The 25,536-nt window shown below is 46.3% G+C and overlaps 1 long non-coding RNA gene across 1 annotated transcript; it reads left to right on the top strand.

Annotated features, from left to right (window-relative positions):
- The first annotated feature begins 16 nt into the window (after positions 1-16).
- LOC120994508 lies at positions 17-15,689 on the top strand. The gene is made up of 3 exons (XR_005777425.1): positions 17-26; positions 9,248-9,253; positions 15,522-15,689. It is a non-coding gene; the product is annotated as an uncharacterized LOC120994508 (long non-coding RNA).
- Positions 15,690-25,536: the final 9,847 nt, after the last annotated feature.

Here is a 25,536-nt window from a genome sequence, read left to right as displayed (position 1 = left end):
AGCGCGCTCAACAGATTGGCACCGTTGTCGCACACCACTTTACGAACTGTCAAATTGAGCGGGGTTAGCCACTAATCGGCCTGTGACCGCAGAGCTGAAAGGAGTGCAGGACCCATGTGGCTCTTGGCTTCCAGGCACAACAGCCGCAGCACAGCATGGCAACGTCTCACCTGGCACATCGAATAGGTTCTGGGGAGCTTGGGGGGTGCAGTGGTAGCAGTGGAAAAGGAGGAGTCACCCGAGGAGGAGACTGTCAGAGGATGGAGGAGGAGGAGGAGAAGAAGAGGCAGGCCTGCATGCAATCCGTGGCAGTAGCACCAATGACTTAAAAGGATGGAAGATTAGTGCGGCCCTTAAGAAACACAGGGGACCTCTTTTGGAGTAAAAAGCCGTAGTGGCCCATTTATTAACATATTAACCATCATAACATTTCTTTACATAACTTGCATGCAGGGCCGTCTTTAACAAGGGGCAAAAGGGGCAGCTGCCCCGAGCCCAGTTGCTTCTGGGGGGCCCAAGGCAGCTGCCTCTTGAGCCTTGCTAGCCACTGCCCCAGGTGTCAGGCTGTTAGCTACACAGGGGGTGCTGCCATGCCATGCCTGCCGGCACTCCAGGCAGCGTACTGTGAGAGCTGTGATTCTCTAGGACCTTAGATGACATCATCACCATGTGACTAGTAACCTAGCAATATTACTGGTCACATGGCTGTGAGGTCATCAAGGTCCTACCAGGAGCGTTGCTGTAGAAGTTTGCCTTAACTGTGGAGCTTTTTTTGTGAAGATTACATCAGAAAAAGGTGACAGGGGCTGTTATGCTAATATACTGTAAACTACTGTATAGTGTGGGCCTGTATACTGTGGGGGGCCTGTATACTGTGGGGGCCTGTATACTGTGGGGGGCTGTATAGTGTGAGGGGCTGTATAGTGTGGGGGGCTGTATACTGTGGGGGGCTGTATACTGTGGGGGCTGTATACTGTATACTGTGGGGGCTGTATACTGTATACTGTGGGTGCTGTATATTGTGGAGTGCTATACTGCTGTACTGTAAACTGTGGGGGGCTGTAAACTGTGGAGGGCTGTATACTGTGGGTGCTGTATATTGTGGAGTGCTATACTGCTGTACTGTATAGTGTGGGGGGCTGTATAGTGTGGGGTGCGGTATCGTGTATAGTTTGGGGTGCTGTATATGGTGAGGTGCTATACTGCTCTACTGTATACTGTGAGGTGTTGTATACTGTGGGCTGCTATACTGCTCTACTATATACTGTGGGGTACTGTATAGTGTGCGGTGCTATACTGCATACTGTGTGGCGCTGTATACTATAGGGTGCTATACTGCATACTGTGGGTTGGTGTATACTATAGGGTGCTATACTGCATACTGTGGGGTGCACTGTAACGCTAGGGTGAGCCGAGCCCTGGTCTCCTTCTTGCAGAGCGGTGCCCACTTCCAGCTGCCCAGAGCACTGATCCTGAGCCGCTGGAGTCTTCAGACCAGGAAGTATTTACAGTCATTCACTGTACTCTACCAGATGTGTGGATTTTTTGTGTGTGTGTTGTGGTGGAGGGCGTGATTGCCTGCTAGGGTGTGGGAAGGCTGGATCCAGGGGGCCCAAGTAAATTTTTGCCCAGGGTCCAATCAATATTAAAGACGGCCCTGCTTGTGCAGCGTACTCAAGTTAGGTGTAGAAATGTTCCTGGGTGTTGTAGTGCAATAGACACTAACCTGAGACGGCTGACTCTCTGCAAGGGCAGGTGATGATGAAAAATGTTTGTGACGCCAGTGCCAATTAAACGGTGGCACGCCGTTTGCTGATAGCAGGAATAACTGAGGAACCACGTGATGTTAAAGCAGAACTCAAACTTTAGTAGTCATCATGCATGGACTTAGATGGAAGCGCAGTTCCTTTACAGACAGTTGGTTGCAGTACATTTGATGCGGGCAATATATATAGCAAGGTGACATTCAGAGTGTTAGACACAGGATTTGTAGTACAGGCGGCTTGCACTCTATTCCTGTCTGATCCTGGAACATAGAAACTCTTCTCCAAGGCCCAATACCCTAGCTCTGGCGTATATCCTTGGTTTTATCTTTATCAAGTACCTCCTCTGTTGTCTTGAGTACCTCTTGCTTTTCTGAGCTTTGCCTCTGTCTCTCTCTCAGCTTCCTCAGGCTCTTTAATCGAGGTGTTCCTGCTTCTGCATAGGTGAACTCAGGAGGGGAACCTTTTCTTTGAATCTGGAACCCGGTTACAGGGACTGCAATACCCTCTCCTGGTCTGCAGGCTTCAGGCCTGGACTTGACTCAGACATTGTCTAGTCTCCAACTACAACTCTAGACTCTAGACTGACTTTCCTTTCCCTGACTGGGCCTTATATAAACTAGGGCTCCCTCTAGTGACTAAGAGCTGAAATGACACCCCTAGCAGGCCTGTACATGCAAGTTTCACAGTAACAGGGAAATACATAGCATTACATTACATTACATTTTATAAAGATGACTTATACCAACTTCCCCTTAAATAAGGGGACACGACAGCACAACAAGTGACCCTTTTGTAGGGACGGGCATTACAGCCCCCGTACACTACACTTGCATGTAATAAACCCCCCCCCCCCCCCCCCCCCCCCCCCCCCCGATAATGAGGGATCCTGGAAGGCAACCTTATCATATTGATCCTCCAGTTAACCTTACTCTTGGCCGCACTCACCGACCTAAGGGCACCAAACATAAACATCATGCCCCTGCAGGCCTTCTTGCCCAAACAGGAGCACCCATCCTTCAACTCTCCAAACCTCTTAAGCTGCAACCCCAAAAGCATCATGCAACTATTCCAAATATTTTGCCTCCCAGAATCCCCCTTTTACCTGCCTCCCGCGACGACGATCCTTCCATTCCCCCGAATTAAACATACAAATTAAGGGCGGGTGAGCGGGAACTTCCAACCTTTCTCCAGAAAGATTAACTAACTCCACCCCAACACACTTAATGGGTTTCTGTCACCAGATTTAACCCTATCAAGCTAGCTGACATTAGCGATGTGCTAATGTCAGCTAAACCTAACTAGCCTATTCCTACTTTTATCTATGCCTCGGTTACGCCAGAAATCTAACTTTTATAATATGCTAATTAGACTCTAGGAGTGGGGGGTGTTGTTCCTGCTCCTAGAGGCTCCGCTCTCCCACCTTTGTCGCCTCCCTCCAAGTCCTGATTGACAGGGCCAGGCAGCGCTCGCATCTGTCTGCCAGCCCTGTGCTCTGGTGAAATCTCGCGCCGTTCAGTATAATACTGAACGGCGCAAGCGCGGTGAGGAAGCTGGCAGCCTGCCAGCGTCTTTCCCTGACAGTGCCTCCTGTGCTGAAACGTCTTAATTAGCTGTCCTGTTCCACCTGATGGATGTGTCAAAGTTGGGTGCAATGCAAAAGAATGTGGCGCATGCGAACATCACCATATGTTCGGCGAATCGCGAACGAGAAAAGTTCACCGCGAAACGATCGCCGGGCGAACCACAAGGCCATCTCTACTTACATGCTCCATATTAATAATTTTCCTTAATGTTCATAAAGTACCCCCAAGTAATAATTATAGCCCCTTTGTGCTCCCAAAGTAATAATCCCCCTTTGTTCCCCAGCAAAGTAAAAGTGCCTCCTCTGTGCCACTAAAGGGGAAAATACCCCCTAAAGTTTGAAGAGGAAGACTGTGAGGTCCATAACCACCCACCATTATCTTCCTCTGCAGGCTGTAAACCAACCCTTTATTGGCCGATCCTGCAGTCACGAGTTCGGTGACATATCTATGGGAGTGACAGTGGTGGCAGGACAGGGGAGTAGTAGTCTGGATACACACACTGCCTCATGCCGCACAGACTCAGGTCATAGACCAAAGTAGCAGCACAATTAGAGTGGTGAGGTTTTTGGGGTCCAACTGTGACCCCTATAACTACACCCCTGGGCACATGACTGAATAGGTTACAAACTGGCGAAAGCTCAGAGCTGGCATTGCTTAACATTTATAGGCACTTAATTTATCAATTTGTGTGCGACTCTCATGGCCGGCTCCAGGTTATTGTGGGCCCTTGGGCGATAAATCCCAGTGGGCCCCCTTGAGGCATTTTTTTACATTTACATGTCCCCCTGTGGCTCCCACACCGTATAATGACCCCCAGTGACCCCCATACAGTATAATAACCACTAGTGGCCCTTCACACAGAATAATGACCCCCAGTGGCCCCTACATAGTATAATGACCCCACAGTGGCCCTCTATTCAGAATAATGGGGGTAATACTGTATGGAGGGGGCACTGGGGGTCATTATACTGTATGGGGGTCACTATATTGAATGGGGGCTCTGGGGGTCATTATACTGAATGGAGGGTCATTGGGGATAGTAGGTGTATTTCTGACACAGATTGGGGCGCAAAGGTCCTTAGCAGTGATGGTCAGTTCGCAGTGTTCGCCAGCGAACACATGCGGGCTGCCATCTTTAGTAAGGTAGACTCACCCGTCCGGCGATGCACAGGTAAGCCCTTACCTATGCCGGGAGCCAGTCTGAAATCAAATGCAGTCACCGGGAGCAGGCAGTTCCGAGAACAGCCCGATGAAAGCCCCCGGCGGCTGTTCTCGGAACTGCCTACTCCCTATGTCTGAGTTTGATTTCAGACCAGCTCCCGGCACAGGCACGGGTAAGGGCTTACCTGTGCATCGCCGGACGGGTGAGTCTACCTTACTAAAGATGGCAGCCCGCATGTGTTCGCTGGCGAACACTGCGAACTGACCATCACTGGTCCTTAGCACCGCAATCTGCAACTTTTCCCCACTCATGCCAGGTCTAAAAAAGGTGGCGTGGGCAGGGAAAGGGATGCAGTTATGGCCATACAGTTATTGGATAACACCTCTATACAGTGACCAGATAACACCACCATACAGTAACCGATACCACCGCCATACAGTCAGCGGATAAAAGGGTATAAGAGGGCACAGTACAGGGAATTACTGGGGCACTGTACAAGGTATGATAAGGGGGCACAGTATGGGGTGAGGGGAACAGTATGGGGTGGGTGGCACAGTACGGGGTGGGGGGCACAATTATGTGACCCTGTGACATTAGAAGGTCCTTAGAAGGACCCTGTGACCCTGTGACATTAGAAGGTCCTGTGACATTAGAAGGTCTGTAACAGATTACACACCACCATAATGAGAGGCAGACGAGTGAGACAGGGGCCCGGGGCCCTGGATGGACAGGAGGGGTGGACACAGCAAGTAGGTGGAAAGGGGCTCTGACGGAGATTCATACAAGAAGTAGTGGCAGGAGGTCTGTGCAGGGCAGCAATAGGAGATTGGAGTGTGGAACAGGAGCTCTGGATACATGAGGGAGGAAAGGAGACAGCAGGGGCTCCATGAGGATGAGATAGGACAGACCTTTAGATAAAGTTCAAATGTTTCTTTACTGAAGATAACATATCCAAGCAGTATACAGCTTTGGTCTCTGGTCCCAGCAGGTTTTAGCAATCATTGGCAGGAATAAATACTTCTGCTTTGTGTGTGAGCTTGCAGGATAAGTGGTCTGCTTGGTAGCTCTGTAACTGTGGCAGGAATTAATCTTCTGCACTTTTCTGTAACTTCTGCTGTATGGGGACAGACTAGCAGAGGAGGAATGGCTTCTCCTAGGTCTCTGGACTTAACTCACAGAAGGATTCTCAGAGGATGCTTTCTTCCTGGAACTCTGGAGGTTGTCTGCAGTTCTCTGCTTCTTTCATCCAGCTGAGCTGAAGGTGCTCAGACTGGGAATCTGATCAAGTATCAGCCGAGACAAGATCCTTGCTGTCTTCCCTATGCAGGGGATCTGACACACACACCCTACCCCTAGCAGGAGGTGGGCTACATTGCCTCTAACTTCCTTCTCCACCCATGCTGCAGGATGTGGGCACAGCCCACTTCACTCACAGAGGGGGAGCTAAGCTGGAATAATCTATTCCAGCTTAGATATACTAAACTGGGACTTGTACCTGGCCAATGCACTGCTGCCACCTGCTGGTGAGCCTGGGAAATTACAGGAACAATTGTGTTTAACATGGTTTTAGATGCACATTTGTGAAGACATAATATTAATTACATCAGATGACAATATACAGTCGTGGCCAAAAGTTTTGAGAATGACACAAATATTAGTTTTCACAAAGTTTGCTGCTAAACTGCTTTTAGATCTTTGTTTCAGTTGTTTCTGTGATGTAGTGAAATATAATTACACACACTTCATACGTTTCAAAGGCTTTTATCGACAATTACATGACATTTATGCAAAGAGTCAGTTTTTGCAGTGTTGGCCCTTCTTTTTCAGGACCTCTGCAATTCGACTGGGCATGCTCTCAATCAACTTCTGGGCCAATTCCTGACTGATAGCAACCCATTCTTTCATAATCACTTCTTGGAGTTTGTCAGAATTAGTGGGTTTTTGTTTATCCACCTTCCTCTTGAGGATTGACCACAAGTTCTCAATGGGATTAAGATCTGGGGAGTTTACAGGCCATGGACCCAAAATGTCAACATTTTGGTCCCCGAGCCACTTAGTTATCACTTTTGCCTTATGGCACGGTGCTCCATCATGCTGGAAAATGCATTGTTCTTCACCAAACTGTTGTTGAATTGTTGGAAGAAGTTGCTGTTGGAGGGTGTTTTGGTACCATTCTTTATTCATGGCTGTGTTTTTGGGCAAAATTGTGAGTGAGCCCACTCCCTTGGATGAGAAGCAACCCCACACATGAATGGTCTCAGGATGCTTTACTGTTGGCATGACACAGGACTGATGGTAGCGCTCACCCTTTCTTTTTCCGGATGCCCCAAACAATCGGAAAGAGGCTTCATCAGAGAATATGACTTTACCCCAGTCCTCAGCAGTCCATTCACCATACTTTCTGCAGAAGATCAATCTGTCCCTGATGTTTTTTTTGGAGAGAAGTGGCTTCTTTGCTGCCCTTCTTGACACCAGGCCATCTTCCAAAAGTCTTCACCTCACTGTGCGTGCAGATGCGCTCACACCTGCCTGATGCCATTCCTGAGCAAGCTCTGCACTGGTGGCACTCCGATCCCGCAGCTGAATCCTCTTTAGGAGACGATCCTGGCGCTTGCTGGACTTTCTTGGACGCCCTGAAGCCTTCTTAACAAGAATTGAACCTCTTTCCTTGAAGTTCTTGATGATCCTATAAATTGTTGATTGAGGTGCAATCTTAGTAGCCACAATATCCTTGCCTGTGAAGCCATTTTTATGCAACGCAATGATGGCTGCACGCGTTTCTTTGCAGGTCACCATGGTTAAAAATGGAAGAAAAATGATTTCAAGCATCACCCTCCTTTTAACATGTCAAGTCTGCCATTTTAACCCAATCAGCCTGACATAATGATCTCCAGCCTTGTGCTCGTCAACATTCTCACCTGAGTTAACAAGACGATTACTGAAATGATCTCAGCAGGTCCTTTAATGACAGCAATGAAATGCAGTGGAAAGGTTTTTTTTGAGATTAAGTTCATTTTCATGGCAAAGAAGGATTAGGCAATTCATCTGATCACTCTTCATAACATTCTGGAGTATTTCACTCTTCATAACATTCTGGAGTATATGCAAATTGCTATTATAAAAACTTAAGCAGCAACTTTTCCAATTTCCAATATTTATGTAATTCTCAAAACTTTTATCCACGACTGTACAGGCTCTTAGAAGATATTAGCGGGGTAGAGGCATGTAGTAACACAACTCTGGGGTGTTACAGAAGGACGTGAAAAGAGGTGGGCTAACGGAGCCTCTAGGAGCAGGTGCAACGCCCCCCCCCCCCCCCCCCCCCTGCTCCTAGAGGCTAATTAGCATATACTAAAAGTTTAAATTTCACAAAAACGGGAGCACACAGAAAAAAAAATTCTGTGACATTGGCACATGTATTATGTCAGCCTGTTTAATAGTGGAAAATGTGGTGACAGAAACCCTTTAATGAGGCAGTAAAACAACTAAATAGCATGAAGCTGCTGGTCTACTACAGCATCCAGCAGCAGCTTGAAGAGTTCCCTGATCTCCTGTCCCACAGGGAAGAGACAGTCACAGTGCAGCAGACTAACTCACAGACTGTCTTCACACTTCTGCTCCGCTGTGGTCTCTCTCTCCTCTTCAGGCGGCAGTTCCTGTGTAGAGCTCCTGTGAAGCTGTGTAAGTGACAGGACTGCAGCTCCCTGCGCTCCAGCAATGAGCGCTTCCATCTGTATTGATGGAAGCGCTCATAGCAGCGCAGTGGGCCCCTGCACTTGCCCGGGTATGCCGGGTGCTGACGCCGGCATACCCGGTGCCTTTTAATAAATTAGGTGCACCTAACTTCCATGGGCTTCTTAATAAGACTGGCGTAGGAAATGTTAGCCTTAGTATAATCTGCCCCATGGTGTTTTATAGATTTTTTTTCAGTGCTGGTGTCAGCTAAGTGTGCATGAGTATGGGGGAGTTGAGAGGAATAGTTGAAGGCCCAGGGAGTGTTTAGCCATCAGCTTTCTAAATTGTATGGACTTCAATGGGGGGAGACACTAAAGAACATATGGCGGCATGAATTCTAAATATGGCCCTGCAAGCACATCATGGGCTTCATTAGTTGTATCAGGTGTGCTTGAGATAACACATAAAATACCTGGACTGGCTAGGGGTTTGTTGACTGTGAAGTTTTCATATTAGCTTGCATGGCCCACAGAGGGGGAGGCGCACTGGTCGGGGAGTGGAGACGATGAGGGTGGATAATAGTGCTCACAGTGATTAATCTCTGTCTGGCTCTCCACTAGGCTGTACCCTTTGTTCCCCCCTGGGCACATGCTGGGCTTGGGGCTTCTGCCTGGTGGTGGCTGGGGTGTGCTTGCTGGTGGATGGTTGGCAGGGTGCAAGGCAGGAGGCCAGGCTCTGTCAGATGTTGGAGTCAATAATTGGGGCAGCTTGTTTAGGATTGGTAACAGGCTCTTTACTGAGGATGATGGGTGGTACAGTACAAACAGCAGTCGAAGGCACAGTATTTATTTTTATTTTAGTGCAAGTTCAATATATTAGGGGTGGCACCCCTTTTAGACTGGACACGCCCATCTACCTGGGACTTCTGAGCAGAGTATGTTTGTAGCTGGTTCCTACACTGCCCAGAATATTGTAGGCTTAAGTCCAAAGTGACAAAACAATAACAAACACAGGTGCACTCTGCAGTCTCACTAGACCCTCAAACTGATTTTAAAATTGAGAGATTAGTCAACATGTCCTACGGTGTAGAACATGTCTAAGCCCGGACACCACGCCAAGGTTTCTCAAGTAGCCCGGGACCTAACACTCTCCTACCTGAGCCGTATGGGCGATACCAGGAGCCAGTGGGCCAATTACAGGAGCATAAGGCTGACTCACAGACAACTCACCAGTTACCTCCAGCATGTAGCCATGCTTCCAATGGGAGGAGGGAGGAGTCTGCGAGTCCCACTCAAGACTGGCTGATATGTCCCAGGCCTCACAGGTGCACCTAAATGTGGCCTGTAGATGGAAAACAGGCACATTTAAATTGGAGTTTATACACCTCCAGAAATCTATATATACAAACTAAGAAGACAGGTTGGCATTAGCAGGAGATGCTCAAACCCACATGCAGTTGTGCATATATATAGGGGAGAAAATCCTGCACTTGTGGCCCGTTGCTAATGGCAATCCCCAGCAAAATGCATACAATGGAGGATGCCCGCGGCGAACCACAAGTACCACAATAGACATCCTACACAAGTTCCCGGGCTACTTGAGAAACCTTGGCGTGGTGTCCGGGCTTAGACATGGCTACATGCTGGAGGTAACTGGTGAGTTGTTTGTGAGTCGGCCTTATGCTCCTGTAATTTGCCCACTGGCTCCTGGTATCGCCCATACGGCTCAGGTAGGAGAGTGTTAGGTCCCGGGCTACTTGAGAAACCTTGGCGTGGTGTCCGGGCTTAGACATGTTCTACACCGTAGGACATGTTGACTAATCTCTTAATTTTAAAATCAGTTTGAGGGTCTAGTGAGACTGCAGAGTGCATCTGTGTTTGTTATTTTGTTATATTGTTATATTAATTATGACATCCGCACTTGTTATCTTGTGTAGGATGTCTATTGTGGTACTTGTGGTTCGCCGCGGGCATCCTCCATTGTATGCATTTTGCTGGGGATTGCCATTAGCAACAGGCCACAAGTGCAGGATTTGATCCCCTATATATATGCACAACTGCATGTGGGTTTGAGCACCTCCTGTTAAGTCCAAAGTGAGGCAGTATCTTTAGTGATAGGGACCCATCTGCGGAGGCCACCTTGACGCCTGGTAGATGGGCCCGACACGTATGTGCGCTAAGAGCTTCCATTATTCATTTATACTCATTTATAGTCGGTATTGTACCACTTTTATCTAGAATGACCCCCATTTCTTAGCTCTATTGTTTGTATATATAACGGTGTGCAGCCATTTTGCTTTTTGTATTTATTTTTATTTTACACACTTATATAGCGCGGACATATTCCGGCAGCACTTTACAGACATTAGCATTACACTATCTCCAATGGGGCTCACAATCTACCAGTCTTTGGCGTGTGGGAGGAAACCGGAGAACCCGAAGGAAACTCACACAAACACGAGGAACATACAAACTCCATGCAGATGTTGTCCAGGGTCGGATTTGGACCTAGAACCCCAGCGTTGAAAGGCACCAGTGCTAACCACTGAGGCACCGTGCTGCCCAAGTACTGAAGTATATAACATGGTAGGGTTCTCCCAAAGGCTGTGTATAGGTGCAGGCCGTGTGATGGCCTCTCTGGGTACACTATGCGTGCAAGTCATTTTCTTATATATCTGAAATGTCCAACTGCAGGGTGCAGTCCTAGATCTCATGGCCAGTTCGTCTCAGAAGTGTGGTGAGCGTCAGAAGCAATTAACCCTAACCGCGGGCAGCAAAGTCCAAAGCCATAATAGTGTGTTACCTTTGCTAGCTAGTGCACCCATTCTCCCTTAAACAGTAACTAAACATTCGTATCAAATTTTAATATGATGTCCCTAATGCCCTAATGAAACTTTTTCTAATATTCTTTATTAATTTATTTTGTCTTTTTATTATACTTTTTCCTCCTTAAAGCTCACGACTCCCTGTGCGCTTCAAACTAAGTTCTCCGTACACTGCTGACAGCTCAGCGGTGTACGGAGTACAGACTGGGAAATTTATGAACGGGGCCATATAAGCAGGGAGTACGGGCAGGAGCGCATATTGCTGCTCCTGACAGTGCCCCCCGGTGGATTACTAACTCTTGGCATGGCACATGGGTACCCTGTACTATGTGCTATGCCAGGATTAGCTGAGCGGAGCAGGCAGAAGCAGGAGCCCGCTCCGCCCAGCTAATCCTGGCATAGTAGATGGGGGGGGGCACGGGCAGGAGCAGCAATATGCGCTCTTGCCCGTATTCCCTGTTATGCGGCCCCAATCATAAATTTTACACTCCGTACTCTGTACACCGCTGACTGCTCACAGAGAACTGAGTTTTAACTGCATCGGGAATGGTGCGCTTTAGGTACGGAAAAGGTTAATAAAAATACTAAATTAATCAACGTATATTAGAAATAGTTTTATTAAGGCATCAGGGACATCATATTACAATTTGATACAAAGGTTTAGTTACTCTTTAGTGGTTTCACAAGAAGTCCTGGGAGATTCTGGTGTGGGCATCACAGTCGCCTGACTTGAATCCCATAGAAAATCTTTGGTGGGATTTGAAGAAGGCGGTTACAGCACACAAACCCAGAATTGTAGTGACCTGGAGGTCAATGCCCATGAGGAATGAGCTAAGGGTCCTCAGGGTTGCTGCGAGAAGGTGGTGTCTGACTATGCATCACATTTGCAGCAGGTTATAACAGCAAAAGGGCACTCTGCTATATACTATGACATGTGTCACGAAGGGGTTAAATAAGATGATCAGTGGAGGGGGCGCAGCCATAGCGAAACACTGCTTGACTTGGAGGGAACGTGGAAGGCAAAATAGGGTTAAGTTAGTTGCTATGTTGAGAGGTTGGTCAGAGATTGGTTTGTTTAGAGTGGTGGAGATGAAGTGGTATTTAATCCACGGGCCGGGGAGTGGTTCTACACTCATTAGAAAATCCATTAGCCTGAAGTTTTGTCATGTCTTCCCTAGACGAATTGTTAATGTCCATTAGGGCTGCTGTTTGCAACAAGGACAAGAATGGTTGAAGGCAGCCTTGCATGTGCAAGCAGCAACCACTATAGTACCCACTGTGCAGGCTTTGAGGTCTTGGCTGCCAAAGAGTCCTGAAGAGACCCAAGGAACAGACCCTTTGCCATAGTTTCCTGTAGGCCATCACGCTATGGGATCCTACTGGAGTGGGAGGAATCCTCAGACGTGACAGGGCTCAGTGGAAGGTGTGTGTGTGTTCCTGTCTTCTCCTCCTTGTGGTCTTTTGGGGGAAGGGGTTGGTGATGTCCTCCCCTGGTGAGTCACTGGCCGGGGGGTGAGCTAGGTGCCTGCACTTACCTGCAGACAGGTAGTGGTTAGAGAGCAGACTCCAGGGTGACGGTGGACGTGGCTTCTCCCACGGCAGGAGGGAGCCTTGACAGTGGGTCTGTGGGGGGCTAAAAGAGCAGTGTTGTGCTGTGTCCTGCTTTGGGGGGTCAGATTTTTTGGGGCACGGTGGTGCTACAAACTGCAGACCCGTCTCCTGATGCCCCCCCCACATAAAGACTTCAATGAGCAAGCTGATGCGTTCCTGGGCTCCATGCAGTTGGCAGAGGCCTTCCGTGGGTCATGAGTTGGTCCCATGCCGGGGCCTATCTATTTCATGTGGCCAGCAGCCATCATTGGTGGGCCTAACTACTTTACAATGGCCACTTTCGGCAGTGGATAATGGTTCGGCCTAGCATTTGGTGGGACCACAAAGGGCATTAGTTTTTGGATGCACCTGATGGCAGTGCCAAAGCGCAGGGGAAGTTGCAGTTCTTGGCTAGTTTGCAGAAGGGATGCTGCTGGGTATTGTAAGTTGCTTTCCGATTGCTGGTACAAGAGTTTTTAGGATGTGGGGGTGCTCATAGCTTCATGATGCTGATCAGTTAAGGGTTTGGGATGAGTGCCTGCAGGGCACTTATGCGGCTAGAAAAGTCGCAGTACACTGCAAAGTGCAAAAATAGATTTGTCATACCATGTATGCATTTACTGCATATTTCTGTATGCAAGGTAATAACAAGCCACATCATTTTAGCCGCCTCTAGATGGAGCTGGTGTCACCCTCTATGTAAAAAAGGGCAGAACATTATAGAGTGAGTCAGTCTAAGCTAGTATAAGTCCATCAAGTTAGTCCAGTCTGAGCGAGACAGAGCAAGAGAACAGATGCAAAGTTGTGAGCTGACAATTAGACCTGTCCTCGAAAAGGATCCATCCAGGACAAGACCAAACAACTACTAAAAACAGACCAGATGGAATATGAAGGTCTAGGGAAAGTCTAGTAGAGATAACTATCTAAAGAGGATTTATAGGCTCTACAGCACCTGTGACCAAGTGAGGCCTCTGGAGCCTGGACACACACCTAGCAGCTTGATCACCTGCGTAAATTTCCACATCCCATATTGTGGGTACAGCAACTGTCTAAAAATGGAGCAGAAGAGTCCGCCTGCTATACAGGGGCTGCCCTGAGAGTTGCAATGCATCTATTTAACGTATACACCTCATGCCTAGATGCTTATGTTTGAGTCAGCCAGAAGGTAGCAAAGTGCCAGAATGACTACTTTAAAGGCACTTCTTGGCCTATGATTACCCGGCGAAATCTGTAACATCTGTGTAAGAACTGTCCTGAACTGTTTGCATGCGAATTCTTCAATAAAGAAATCGTTTGCACAACCGTCTCCTCATTGCTTCCTGCACTACATTTACACCTTAAGGTATTGGCATCACAACAACAGGGACCCTGCCTCGCACTGTAAAACCATCAAGGGCACCTTGACCGCCATCAGGCAAGAGGATCCCAAGAACCGGAGTGTGCACCGAAGGGTAGATCCAATGCACTTTTCTCATCACTGCATGAGCCCGGAGAGCTTTAGAACCATGAGTACAACTACTACTACACCCATCCGGCCATCCACAGACTCATGCATGGCCCTGTGACATGCTGCAGGTGCATATGTAGTACCTCTATATATACCGTTTATATTGATTTGCATTATATATTTTACTGTTTGCTTCTGGCCATAGTGACTAGCAAGGAATGGTTGGTAAAGGTTGGCAGGAACAGGGTTAACCACCCTGTTCCTCCCCTCTTGGTGGAGAGGGCTGGTTCTGCTCCCTGCCAAGAAGGGGATTTTCTGTCCAGAGGCAAGTTGCAGAGCTCCTGCTCCTGTTACAGATTTTCCAGAGGAAACTATTCAAATTGTCCTCAAGTAAAGCTTTGAGATTCCAGACAGCAGATTGAACTGATGTAAGGTGAGGGACTACATTAAAACCACCCTTCACCAAAAAACCACTAGGCTAGTATCACCAAAGTGCTGAATTACCACCAACCAACCTACCTCCATATCCTTACTGGTGCCGGAGAAGAATTGCACTAAAGTCTGCAAGTATGTTGCACATAGTAAAAATACTTTGTTACGTTTAACTCTGGCCTCATCCTTCATTACTATAATTCCACTGCACCGATCCCCAGGGAGCAACGGCCTGAGGGAGCATGCCTTTAAGGGGGCTTAATAAGACTGGGTGTATGTACAAGTCATACAGTATCTTCCATCCCAGTAAGTCATTCTGAGCCTGGAGTAGTCATTATAAGTGTCATGCTGTGTTAAATTTGGAAAAACCACTTGTTATATTTGTTGTTTTGAGCATTTTATATTGTATATTGTCCACAGCTAAAAGCTTGCAATTTTGGCTAATAAACCTAATTTGCAATGGGGGTTGAATAATATTGATTGCAACGGTTTGTGCCTTCTCGGTCCTGACTACAAACAAAAACTGCAATATTTACAGACAAGGAACAAATCCAACCATGATTTGCTTTATTTATCCATATAAAAACAGCAATGATAAGTAAAAATGACAATTCTTAACCAGCGGTGTCATCATTTTAATGAATGGCAGCATTTTTTTCAAATATATAATAATTTTCCAAAAAATAACTAAAAGTGGATAACATTCTCTCCTGTTTAGCGCTATATAAGTAGTTCATCAGTATGGCAGTAGGGGGCAGTATTATAGTGGTCTACTTATATTGAAACTGACAACCACAGCTGCGAAGCAGAAATGTGCCCATTATAATTGTCGCCTCCCTTCGCCCACTCTTGGCAGTTTATACAAAGTGCGTTACTCAGCAGGGGGTGACACCTAGCATAAGTTAAAACTCAAAATTTTTTTTTTTTAATTGTCACAGACCGAATTATACCAGCGGCAGCGCTGGATAAACGTTTGACACAGAACAGTAGTTTTTGGAGGCACCGTTATGCAAAACGATAAGTGACCTCAGGCCCTTTACAGGGGTCGATTGTCTGCCAGATGATCGTCTCTGCTGCAAACAACGAATCTGTATGAGGATGAAGGATGGCATTGGCGATCGCTCCTCCCCATACTTTGGAGGAGATCGCTCCTTCACTGATGAGCAGGCAATTGTTGGGAAGGAAAGCTTCCTTCCCGACAATCGCCTGCAAAATTGGCCCGTGTAAAGGGGCCTTAAAGGGGTTCTCCAGGCTCTCCCATATTGATGGCCTATCCTCACGATAGATCATCAATATCAGATCGGAGGGGGGTCCGACACCCCGGCACCCCCGCGCCGATCAGCTGTATTAGGAGACGGCGTTTGCAGTGAGCAGGAAGAGAGACAGCACGTGCACACTGCGTGCATTACACTTTAAGGCCCCTTGCAGACCAGCGTGTGCGGATTAGGTCCGGATGCGTTGCGAATGAGTTCAGTGAAAAATGTGCGATTTCGCAAACAAAGTCATTCAGTTTTGTCTGCGATCGCGTTCAGTTGTTCAGTTTTTATCGCGCAGGTGCAATGCGATTTAATGCGTTTTGCACGCGCGCAATTGAAAAAACGGAATGTTTACAAACAACATCTCTTAGCAACCATCCGTGAAAAACTCATCGCATCCGCACTTGCTTGCAGATGCGATGCGATTTTCACGCAGCTCCATTCACTTCTATGGCGTCAAAATCACAGCATACAGAACAGGCTGCGATTTTCACGCAAGGCACAAGTGATGCATCAAAACCAACGCACATTACACAGCCCATTGAAATGAATGGGTCCGGATTCCGTGCAGTGCGCAATGCGTTCGCATCACGCATTGCACCCGCGCGGAATACTAGCTCGTGTGAAAGCACGCAACCGTATGTATTTTGCAGTCCGCAAAAAATATGGATGACGTCCGTGTGCATTCGGAACGGAACAGCTGGCCCCTAATAGAACAGTACTATCCTTGTCCGTTATACAGACGCTAATAGGACTTTTTTGCGTAACGGACATGCGAACATAAATGCAGACTCATTGAAATGAATGGTTCCACACATGGTCCCGCAAAAAAAAAAACGGAACCGAAACGGAAAGAAAATGCGTTAGTTTGCATGAGCTCTAACACAAAACTTAAATCTGAGAACAGAATTTTTGTGTGCGTGCAGACATGTGGCCATGACCCCCAGGAGGCTGTAGCTTTGGGTAAGACGTGGGCATACATACCATAGAGGGCAGACTATTGTGGCAGCTATGGGGCCCTTGGTTCCACCTCCTTTGCTACTGGTGGTGATAAAAAGCTGTAAAGCACTTAGCGCCCTAGAGAACCTACCCTCAAACAAGTGGCTGAGAATGGAAATGGCCCAATGGTCGTGGAAAGGAGATGAAGGGGGAAAAAACAACCAGGCCAATCTGACCTCAGTTGCAAATCCTGGTACCAGATGTTTTGATCTTTGCTCTGGGGCCTCTATCTTCTGTGTACACCACTGAACTAATTGCTATTTTTCTGGCCATCGACTCACAGTAATATTCAACTCAACACCCAATAATGCGTTCTATAGATCGTGATGACCTATATATATCATCCAAAAAGCCTCCATACAAAGTATGACTAGAGGTTCCTCAGCACTGTCCTGCATATATTTTAAGGCACCGTCTTAAAATGTCAAGTCCCCTTTTTTGAAGAACATTTTCTCATATGGGCATGGAATATCTCAGGCGCTTTCTTCTTTTTGAATACGATTTGAGAGAGAAGATGGAATGTGCCATATACAGACTGAGTTATCAGGTCCATAATTTCATTATCAAGATCATGCACAGTTTGGAGTCACAATCAGTCCCTGAAGCCTAAGGTGGACCTAGGTCCTTCTTCCCCATATGATGACACCAATACTATAAATTTTATGCGATGGTTGGTGTCCTGATACAGCTTATACCCCAGGAGCACAAGTTAGCCAAGGTAAATTTTTTTAATTTTCACGAAAACCATTTAATAGATCAGTGTATGTGGTCCTCTTGCACTTTGTACATTACATATCCATATGTATTCCAGTTTTTTTTCCCTTTTAACCACACCTTCTGGTTCTCTGTGGTAGATTATTTCTGTCTGTCTAGGATAGGGCGATGGGATGGGCATCAGGCTAAGTTTGCACTTGTGGATGGTATCAGGCTGTTCGGTTGCTCCACTGCGAACTTATTCTCCACGAAGAAGCATGTACTGGTGGTGGCTGAAGGTTGTGGCTGTAATATGGGCATTTTCTTCCATTCTTTGGCGATATACGTATGATATGGATCGCTAGAATGCTCCCGCTTTTTGGAGCGGATGTAGCTGAGCATTATCCCAAATGTAAAAAATCCAAAAAATCCCAGCAGCAGAAGGATGTATACAACCTCCATTCGGTCTGATGGTTTCATGGAGGTCATTGTAGTATTGACTGGATTTTTCACATAGTTATTAAGTTGTGTGAAGAGTAAAGTGTTAAGAGCCGTCGTATTCTCGCTTGTCATAGAGGACATTTTGGGTTTTTTCTTGTCAATCAGCTCTGGGTCTGCAAAAAAAGAAAAAGACGGCATTACTGTCTCATACATAACTTCTTATGCTAGAAACGGTCTGACTTTGTGGAACTTAAAGGAGTTTCCTGGATTAGTATAGTTTTTAACAGATATGTCCATCATGTAGTAGCTTATCTCATGACATCTTCCCCATGCTTTTTTTTTTTTCAATTTTGACTCTCCTGATCAGTTTTCACTATGTAGCCTAATCCCTCTGGTTGATTTCCATCCTGTATGTAGCACTTCCTGTTCCTGCATCCAACCAAACCCATGATGCACTTCTCCTTCCTGTGTCATAGCTTTAGCACGGCCCCTAACAACGCCCAGCTAGTTTATAGCTCCTCCCCCACAGCTAGTTACATAGACACTCCCCTATCACTGCCCCTAACAACACCCAGGAAGTTTATAGCTCCTCCCCCACAGCTAGTTACATAGACACTCCACTAACACTGGACACACCCATGGACATAAAATCGCAAAAAATACGAAAGAGCTACATGGACACGGTCATGTGACCACAGCCCAAAACAGGAGATAGGAGCAATAAAGGGAAAAAATACATTAGAAAATTACAGCGACCTGATTATTTTAAAGGAAAACCCCATTTGACAAACTGATATTTTGTGTTATACTTGGGAGGCGCATGAGTGGGCGGAGCATGACACAGCGATTCTTTCTTTGCGGTCTGTGAATTCCTGTGTCATGCTCTGCCTTTGCTATAGCTGGAGGGATTGAGGTTGCCGATCTCATCTCACCATTCAATCGCTATTATGCCACCATACTGCGAAGTAAATTAAAAATAATGAAAAAGCATTAAAATAAATAAAAAAACTAAAATTATGGTAAAAGGTAAAAGTGGGTTTTATATACATTTTCTTAAAGAGGTTTTCTGGGATTTTGATATTGATAGCCGATCCTTAGGATAGGTCATCAATATCTGATCTTTGAAGGTCTGACTGCCGAACAGCTGCTTGAAGACCTAGACCTTGTGCCGCCACGTCCATCGGTTACATGGCCTAGGCGCAGCTCAGTCCCATTCAAGTGAGTAGACCTGAGCTGTGATATGCAGCACAGTCTCTATACTATGTACGGCACTGTGGTTGGTGTAAGGAGGCTGCAGTGTTCGGACCTCCATCGATCTGATATAGAAGACCTACTGTATTCTGGAGGATAGGCCATCAATGTCAAAAATCATGGACAACACCTTCGACAATTGATTGGAAGACTTCACATATTTGGCATACCCATTACTATATGTGTGTGTACTACAAAATGCCTAAACAAAGTACCAGGAAGAGGCCCTGGAGAAGGACAAATTAATTTATTTTCAGGGCCCATGGAGCGGTGAGTGTAATGCTCCTAGTCCTAGCACTAGTATTACTCACCGCTCCCTGGTCTTCTTCTCTGGGTGCCTGCTCAGCACTAAGTCCTGGCAAAGCACAGCTTCAGGACGGAACGTGACCTGCCGCTGGTCACAGTGTAGTGCCTGCCTAGACACAGTGCACCGAGCTGCACATAGGCCTGGTGACCAATAGGAAATGGCTGTAGCACTCACCAGAGCACCATGGTCTCTTAAAACAGCTGATCGGTGGGGGGTGCTGGAAGTCGGACCCTCATGGATCTGATATTGATGGCCTATCCTGAGGATAGGTCATCAATATCAAACTCTTGGAAATCCCCTTTAACCCCTGCTCCAAAAAACATTAAAAAATGCTCCCAGACCGAGGGAGTGCCCACTTTGGGAGGGGATTGAATAAACCCCACCGTTTTTGAGGCCCAGTTCCAGTGATTAAACTGGCAAAAGTAGGATTGTTGGCATATGTGCATAACGTACACCTGTTATTTCATATGGAGGCATACAGAATCCAACATACAAGATCGTGCCTGGTACAGCAGATGTCATATTTTGGAGGTATTCTCCCCTTAAAGCCATATTTACCAACATTGTTGTTGGTAAATTCGGGACATTTAAGCTCCGCCCCAGGAGTGCCCCAGTCTGGCTGCGAACACCCACTTCTGGCCGGGCCTTCCCAACCCCAACTCATTTTGAGCCAGAATTTGCCTCTGAAAATTAGGTCTTGTTCCTACATATTTGGGGCTGTTGACAACATGAAGCCTAGAGGAGCTATATATTTTATACAAGGAGCTTAGAGGTCGACAGTCAACATTTTAATTCGACTTATAATTGTGAAATCCTGGAATGATTAAAAACTTGATTTAAAAAAATAATAATAAACTCATTATTACCCCTAATTTTACAAGCACAAGAACAGAATGTGAATACAATGCGAGAGAGAGTGCTCAATGATCGTCAGTCATGAGGAAGCAGAACATTTCCCTATGCAGATAAGTGGCATGTTCTTGCCAGCAGCACATTACACTATAGGTGGCAGTTGGCACAGGTGCCAGGCTGTTCCATTCATGGCAGTCACAACAAATGACCCTTTCACAAGACGTTTAGCAATTATGAATACTTCATAATTAAAGTTATTGAGTCTCCCGGCCCGTCTCGGCTCTCGAGAAGTCAAGGTCATTGTGTTTCCTTGGCTGTAATGTGGAGAAGCGAGGTCTGAGGTCTTAACAACTCAGCATTGTATCAGATACGTAAATGTGGCAATTTACCTGCACAGGGCACAGCGCCAGCGCTTCCCTCAGGACATGCACAAGGTCACAGGCTATTAGTCCTCCCAGTTATTCCCACCTAATGCTAAGGGCCTGTAAGTACACAAAACTAGGGAAATTCCTTAGCAAAATGAAGTTGTCCCCATTCTTCTGATTTATTAAAGGGGTTCTCCGCTTTGGACAATCCTTATTTGTTTAAAGAGTTCCTTAATAAAGGGGTTGTCTTATCTCAGACAATGGGGGCATATTGCTAGAGTATGCCCCTATTGTCTGATAGGTGCAGGTCCCACCGCTGGGACCTGCACCTATGTCGAGAATGGAACCCCGAAAGTGGTGGAGGGCGCACTGTGCATGCGCAGCCGGCCTCCATTCATTTTTTATGGGGCCACCGAAAATTGCCGAGCTCAGCTATTTCCAATGGGCCCATAGAAGTGAATGGTAGCGGTGGCCGGTGATGCGCGGTGCGCTACCATTCCCTTCTATGGGGAGAGCGCTTGGTGGTGGCCGGACTGGAGTCCTCCAGCCAGCACTTTGCGGGGCTCTGTTCCAGATATTCCAGCATTGGGACCCGCACCTATAAGACAATGGGGGCATATCCTAGCGATAAGCCCCCATTGTCTGAGATGACACAACCCCTTTAACAAAGTGTCCAGCCATCAGCTCTCATCTGGCAGTAAGTGGTAAATCTCTCTGCAGCGCCACCACAGGGGAAATGAAGCATTACAGTCACAGTTATGCTTTGTTTGTGTAATGCAGAGCGAGAGATGCACTAGGGTACCACTCTCTAGTCTGACCAACAGATGAGGGCCCTGAAGGAAGAGGACCCACCTCGAAAAATGTCCAGTTCACTAAAAGAATGTATGAACATAAGTTTTCTGAACTGGTTAATCCCTTTAATCCTCTCATGTACATGCATCTAATTCTAAGAAGTTACTTCAGTGATTTTTTTTTATTTCTGACTACTCTCAGAAGTCTTCCATAATTCCAAGCCAGTGACTCCATATCACTGTAGCCACAGTGCCACCATGACAGTGCCAATATAGTAATAATGAGGGTAGGGTTGCTGAGATGTTACAGGACTACTGGGACTGTCACCTCTTTTATTAGGACACAAGGGCTATTACTGTTATGAGGGGGTGTAATAATGATGGTCATCCTGTCCCCACAGAGGTGAGAGCCACAGTGGCCCTGTTATAATGAAATCCACAGTTCTTGTCTAAAAATGTCAACCACAGAGCCCCCATAATAATGTCAACCACAGAGCCCCCATAATAATGTCAACCACAAAGCCCTCATAATAATGTCAACCACAGAGCCCCCATAATAATGTCAACCACAAAGCCCTCATAATAATGTCAACCACAGAGCCCCCATAATAATGTCAACCACAAAGCCCGTATAATGATGTCAACCCAGAGCTCCCATAATGATGTCAACCATAGACACCATAATAATTTCAACTAACATACTCCCATAATAAAGTCAACCACAGAGCAATAATAATAATAATAATAATGTCAACTAACAAGCCCCCATAATAATGCCAACCACAGTGCCCTCATAATAATGTCAACCACAGAGCCCTAATAAATAATGATAATAATGTCAACCAAGAGCTCCCAAAATAATATCAACCACAGTGCCCTCATAACAATGTAAATCACAGAGTCTCCATAATAATGTCAACCGACTTGTCCCCATAAAATTGTCAACCACAGAGCCCTCATAACAATTTCAAACAAGGTGCCCCATCATAATGTCAACCGCAGTGCCTCCATAATAATGCTGACCACAGTGACCCTTTAATAATGTTAACCAACTTGTCCTCCTACTAATGTTGGCCACAGAGCCCCATAATAATGTCAACAAAATATGCTCCTATTATAATGTCAACAAGAGGGCCCCCATAATAATGTCAACCACAAGTCCCTATAACAGTAAGAGCCACTGTGCCCTCAGATTAGTGAAGTAATTAGGAGTGACATCAGCGCAGGGAAAATCATTTACCAAAACCATCCAGCTGTAAGCCTGTCCTTGTTGCCCATAGCAACCAATCAGAGCTCAGCTTTTATTTCTTTTACCAATATGTGCGCCAGAAAACTGCTGCACATTACACCAACTCTTTACGGGTGTAGATTTCATCTTCTGGTGCATGGACCTTCCAAGGAGGCACCAAAATAAAAGGATGTGCTTCCTATGATGTGCACCAGCAAGCTTGACTGGCATCGGAAACGCCGTTCTTGATGCATTCCCCACAATGCCCCCCTGACAACTGCATAGAGCCCAAGAGAAGGAGTGATAGGAGCAAGAATGGCGGTTGTAGTTGGTGCTCACTCTGAAGCTCCCCTGGGCTGTGCAGTGATGGGAAGGAAGCACCTTTCTTCCCTTCAGGGCACACCCTGGTCTTGAGGTTCTTCTGCCTGATGGTGGTTTGGGGTGCCCTTGATGATGATGAATTGTGAGGTGCAAGGCAGGGTCTTGAGAAGCTGTGAAAGAGGCAATGATTAGGCCATTTTGCAATGGAACAGTTCTTCACTGAAGATGCAAGTTCTCAGCATGCATGGCCTGGCAGATGGTACTTAACTTCCTTACACTGCAGTTATCTAGCTAAATCTTACACAAGCATCCAGGCATGGGGTGCAACACTTCTATTTCTGCAATGCAACCTCAGGGCGGACCCTAACGTCAGACTACGCTCTGCAATGGAGACATAGTGGTCCTTTTTAGGCAGCAGTTCTCCAAAGAGCTTTTCTCTACACCTCCTCTTTCACATCTGGCCTTCTTTCTGAGTGTGCAAATTCTTTTCTAGACTTGCTCTGGCTGGTACCTTATCCAGGACTGCATTTACTTTCACCTACCATACTGAACATGTGCTCTGTCTCTTTTAGATTCACACAATGACTCTGACTCTGGACACTGGGCTGGAGTAGACTAGTCCCATCTAACCCTGCCTCTCTATATAGACACCAGTCCCATCTGGCGGTGGCTGTGAATATGTCCTGTTACCCCTTGCATGCAGTTAATACAGTGAATGCGTATAACACACAAAAATACATGTTTAAACCCTTTGCAGTGTACCCTGCAGTGGGACGCTGCAAAATGAGAAAGCTGCATGTACAAGCTGCATAAACCCACCTGCACCTGCAGTCACCAGCTCAACTGGAGATATTGGCTATTGCAAAAAAAAAAAAAAACAGGTTAATCCCATTATACTCTAAGCTTAGGAAGATTTAGTAGTGTAAATGTGAACTAAATAAAGTAGTACTAAAAACAACAGGACTGACATTTCGCGTACACAGCGATGCTCCTAGGACAGAGTCTACCGTACCCGCTGACATTGAACAGGACGTGTCAAGCACGGAGATTACCATACAGTTCAAGCCAAGGGCGCCAGATGACAGACGGCGTATTTTGCATTGCGAAAGACAGAGACATATCTAAATATCTGTAATTTGCTAATCGTTTTCAATGTATCCCATTGCAAAAGTATTCACTCCCTGCGAAATTTCTAAAAAGGAATACGAACGGATGTACCCTTAGGGTCTGGTTAGTTTGCAAAGGTAGTCACGGAACGGGATTGCATTGGAGAACTTCCCCCAATACATTCTCAATCTCCAAACCATAGAAGGAATATGTGCAAATGTAGCTCAAAGAGGTCTCCTCCAAAGAGTCAGTCCATGAATTAGCAGAGGAAGGGGTGACTACTTAATACATAGATGAACCTTTCAGCGAGACTGAGACCTGATCCTCATACAGTAGGTGCCAACAGTCTCAAATTTTCCAGGACTGTCCTAAATTTCCAGAGACAACCCTCGTGAAAATGAGAGGAGCTTGTGTAAGTTGCATCCAGAGGTGGACGTTTCCGGTGTTTCAGGGCTTAAAGGGAATCTGTCACCATGAAAATACAAAATAATCTGCAGGCACCATGTTATAGAGCAGGAGGAGCTGAGCAGATTGATATATAGTTTTATGGGAAAAGATTTAGTACAATTTATATTTCATTGATTTAAGTTCATGATCATTCTGGGCGTTGAAGTCCAGGAGGCGGTCCTATCAGTGACTGACAGCTATCTCTGTATACACACTTACACAGAGAATGCTATTAATTACTGATAACACCTCCCCTGTGTACAGATATCAATGACTGAATACTATGTCTGTATACACACTTACACAGAGAATGCTATCAATCACTGATAACACCTCCCCTGTGTACAGCTATCAATGACTGAATACTATGTCTGTATACACACTTACACAGAGAATGCTATCAATCACTGATAACACCTCCCCTGTGTACAGCTATCAATGACTGAATACTATGTCTGTATACACGCTTACACAGAGAATTCTATCAATCACTGATAACACCTCCCCTGTGTACAGATATCAATGACTGACAGCTATCTCTGTATACACACTTACACAGAGAATGCTATTAATCACTGATAAGACCTCCCTCTGTACAGATATCAATGACTGAATACTGTGTCTGTATACACACTTACACAGAGAATGCTATCAATCACTGATAACACCTGCCCTGTGTACAGCTCTCAGTGATTGACAGCTCTCTCTGTATACACAGTCATAGAGGGAAGGCTGTCAATCACTGATAGGACCGCCTCATCATAGAGGGAAGGCTGTGAGTCACTGATAGGACCGCCTCATCATAGAGGGAAGGCTGTCAGTCACTGATAGGACCGCCTCCTCATAGAGGGAAGGCTGTCAGTCACTGATAGGACCGCCTCATCATAGAGGGAAGGCTGTCAGTCACTGATAGGACCGCCTCCTGGATGCATAAAACTATGCATCAATCTGCTCAGCTCCTCCTGCTCTATAACATGGCACCTGTGGCTTATATTTCAT

The sequence above is a fragment of the Bufo bufo genome, chromosome 3 (assembly GCF_905171765.1).
Source record: "Bufo bufo chromosome 3, aBufBuf1.1, whole genome shotgun sequence".
Lineage (NCBI taxonomy): Eukaryota > Metazoa > Chordata > Amphibia > Anura > Bufonidae > Bufo > Bufo bufo.
This window is presented reverse-complemented; position numbering and strand designations above follow the sequence as displayed.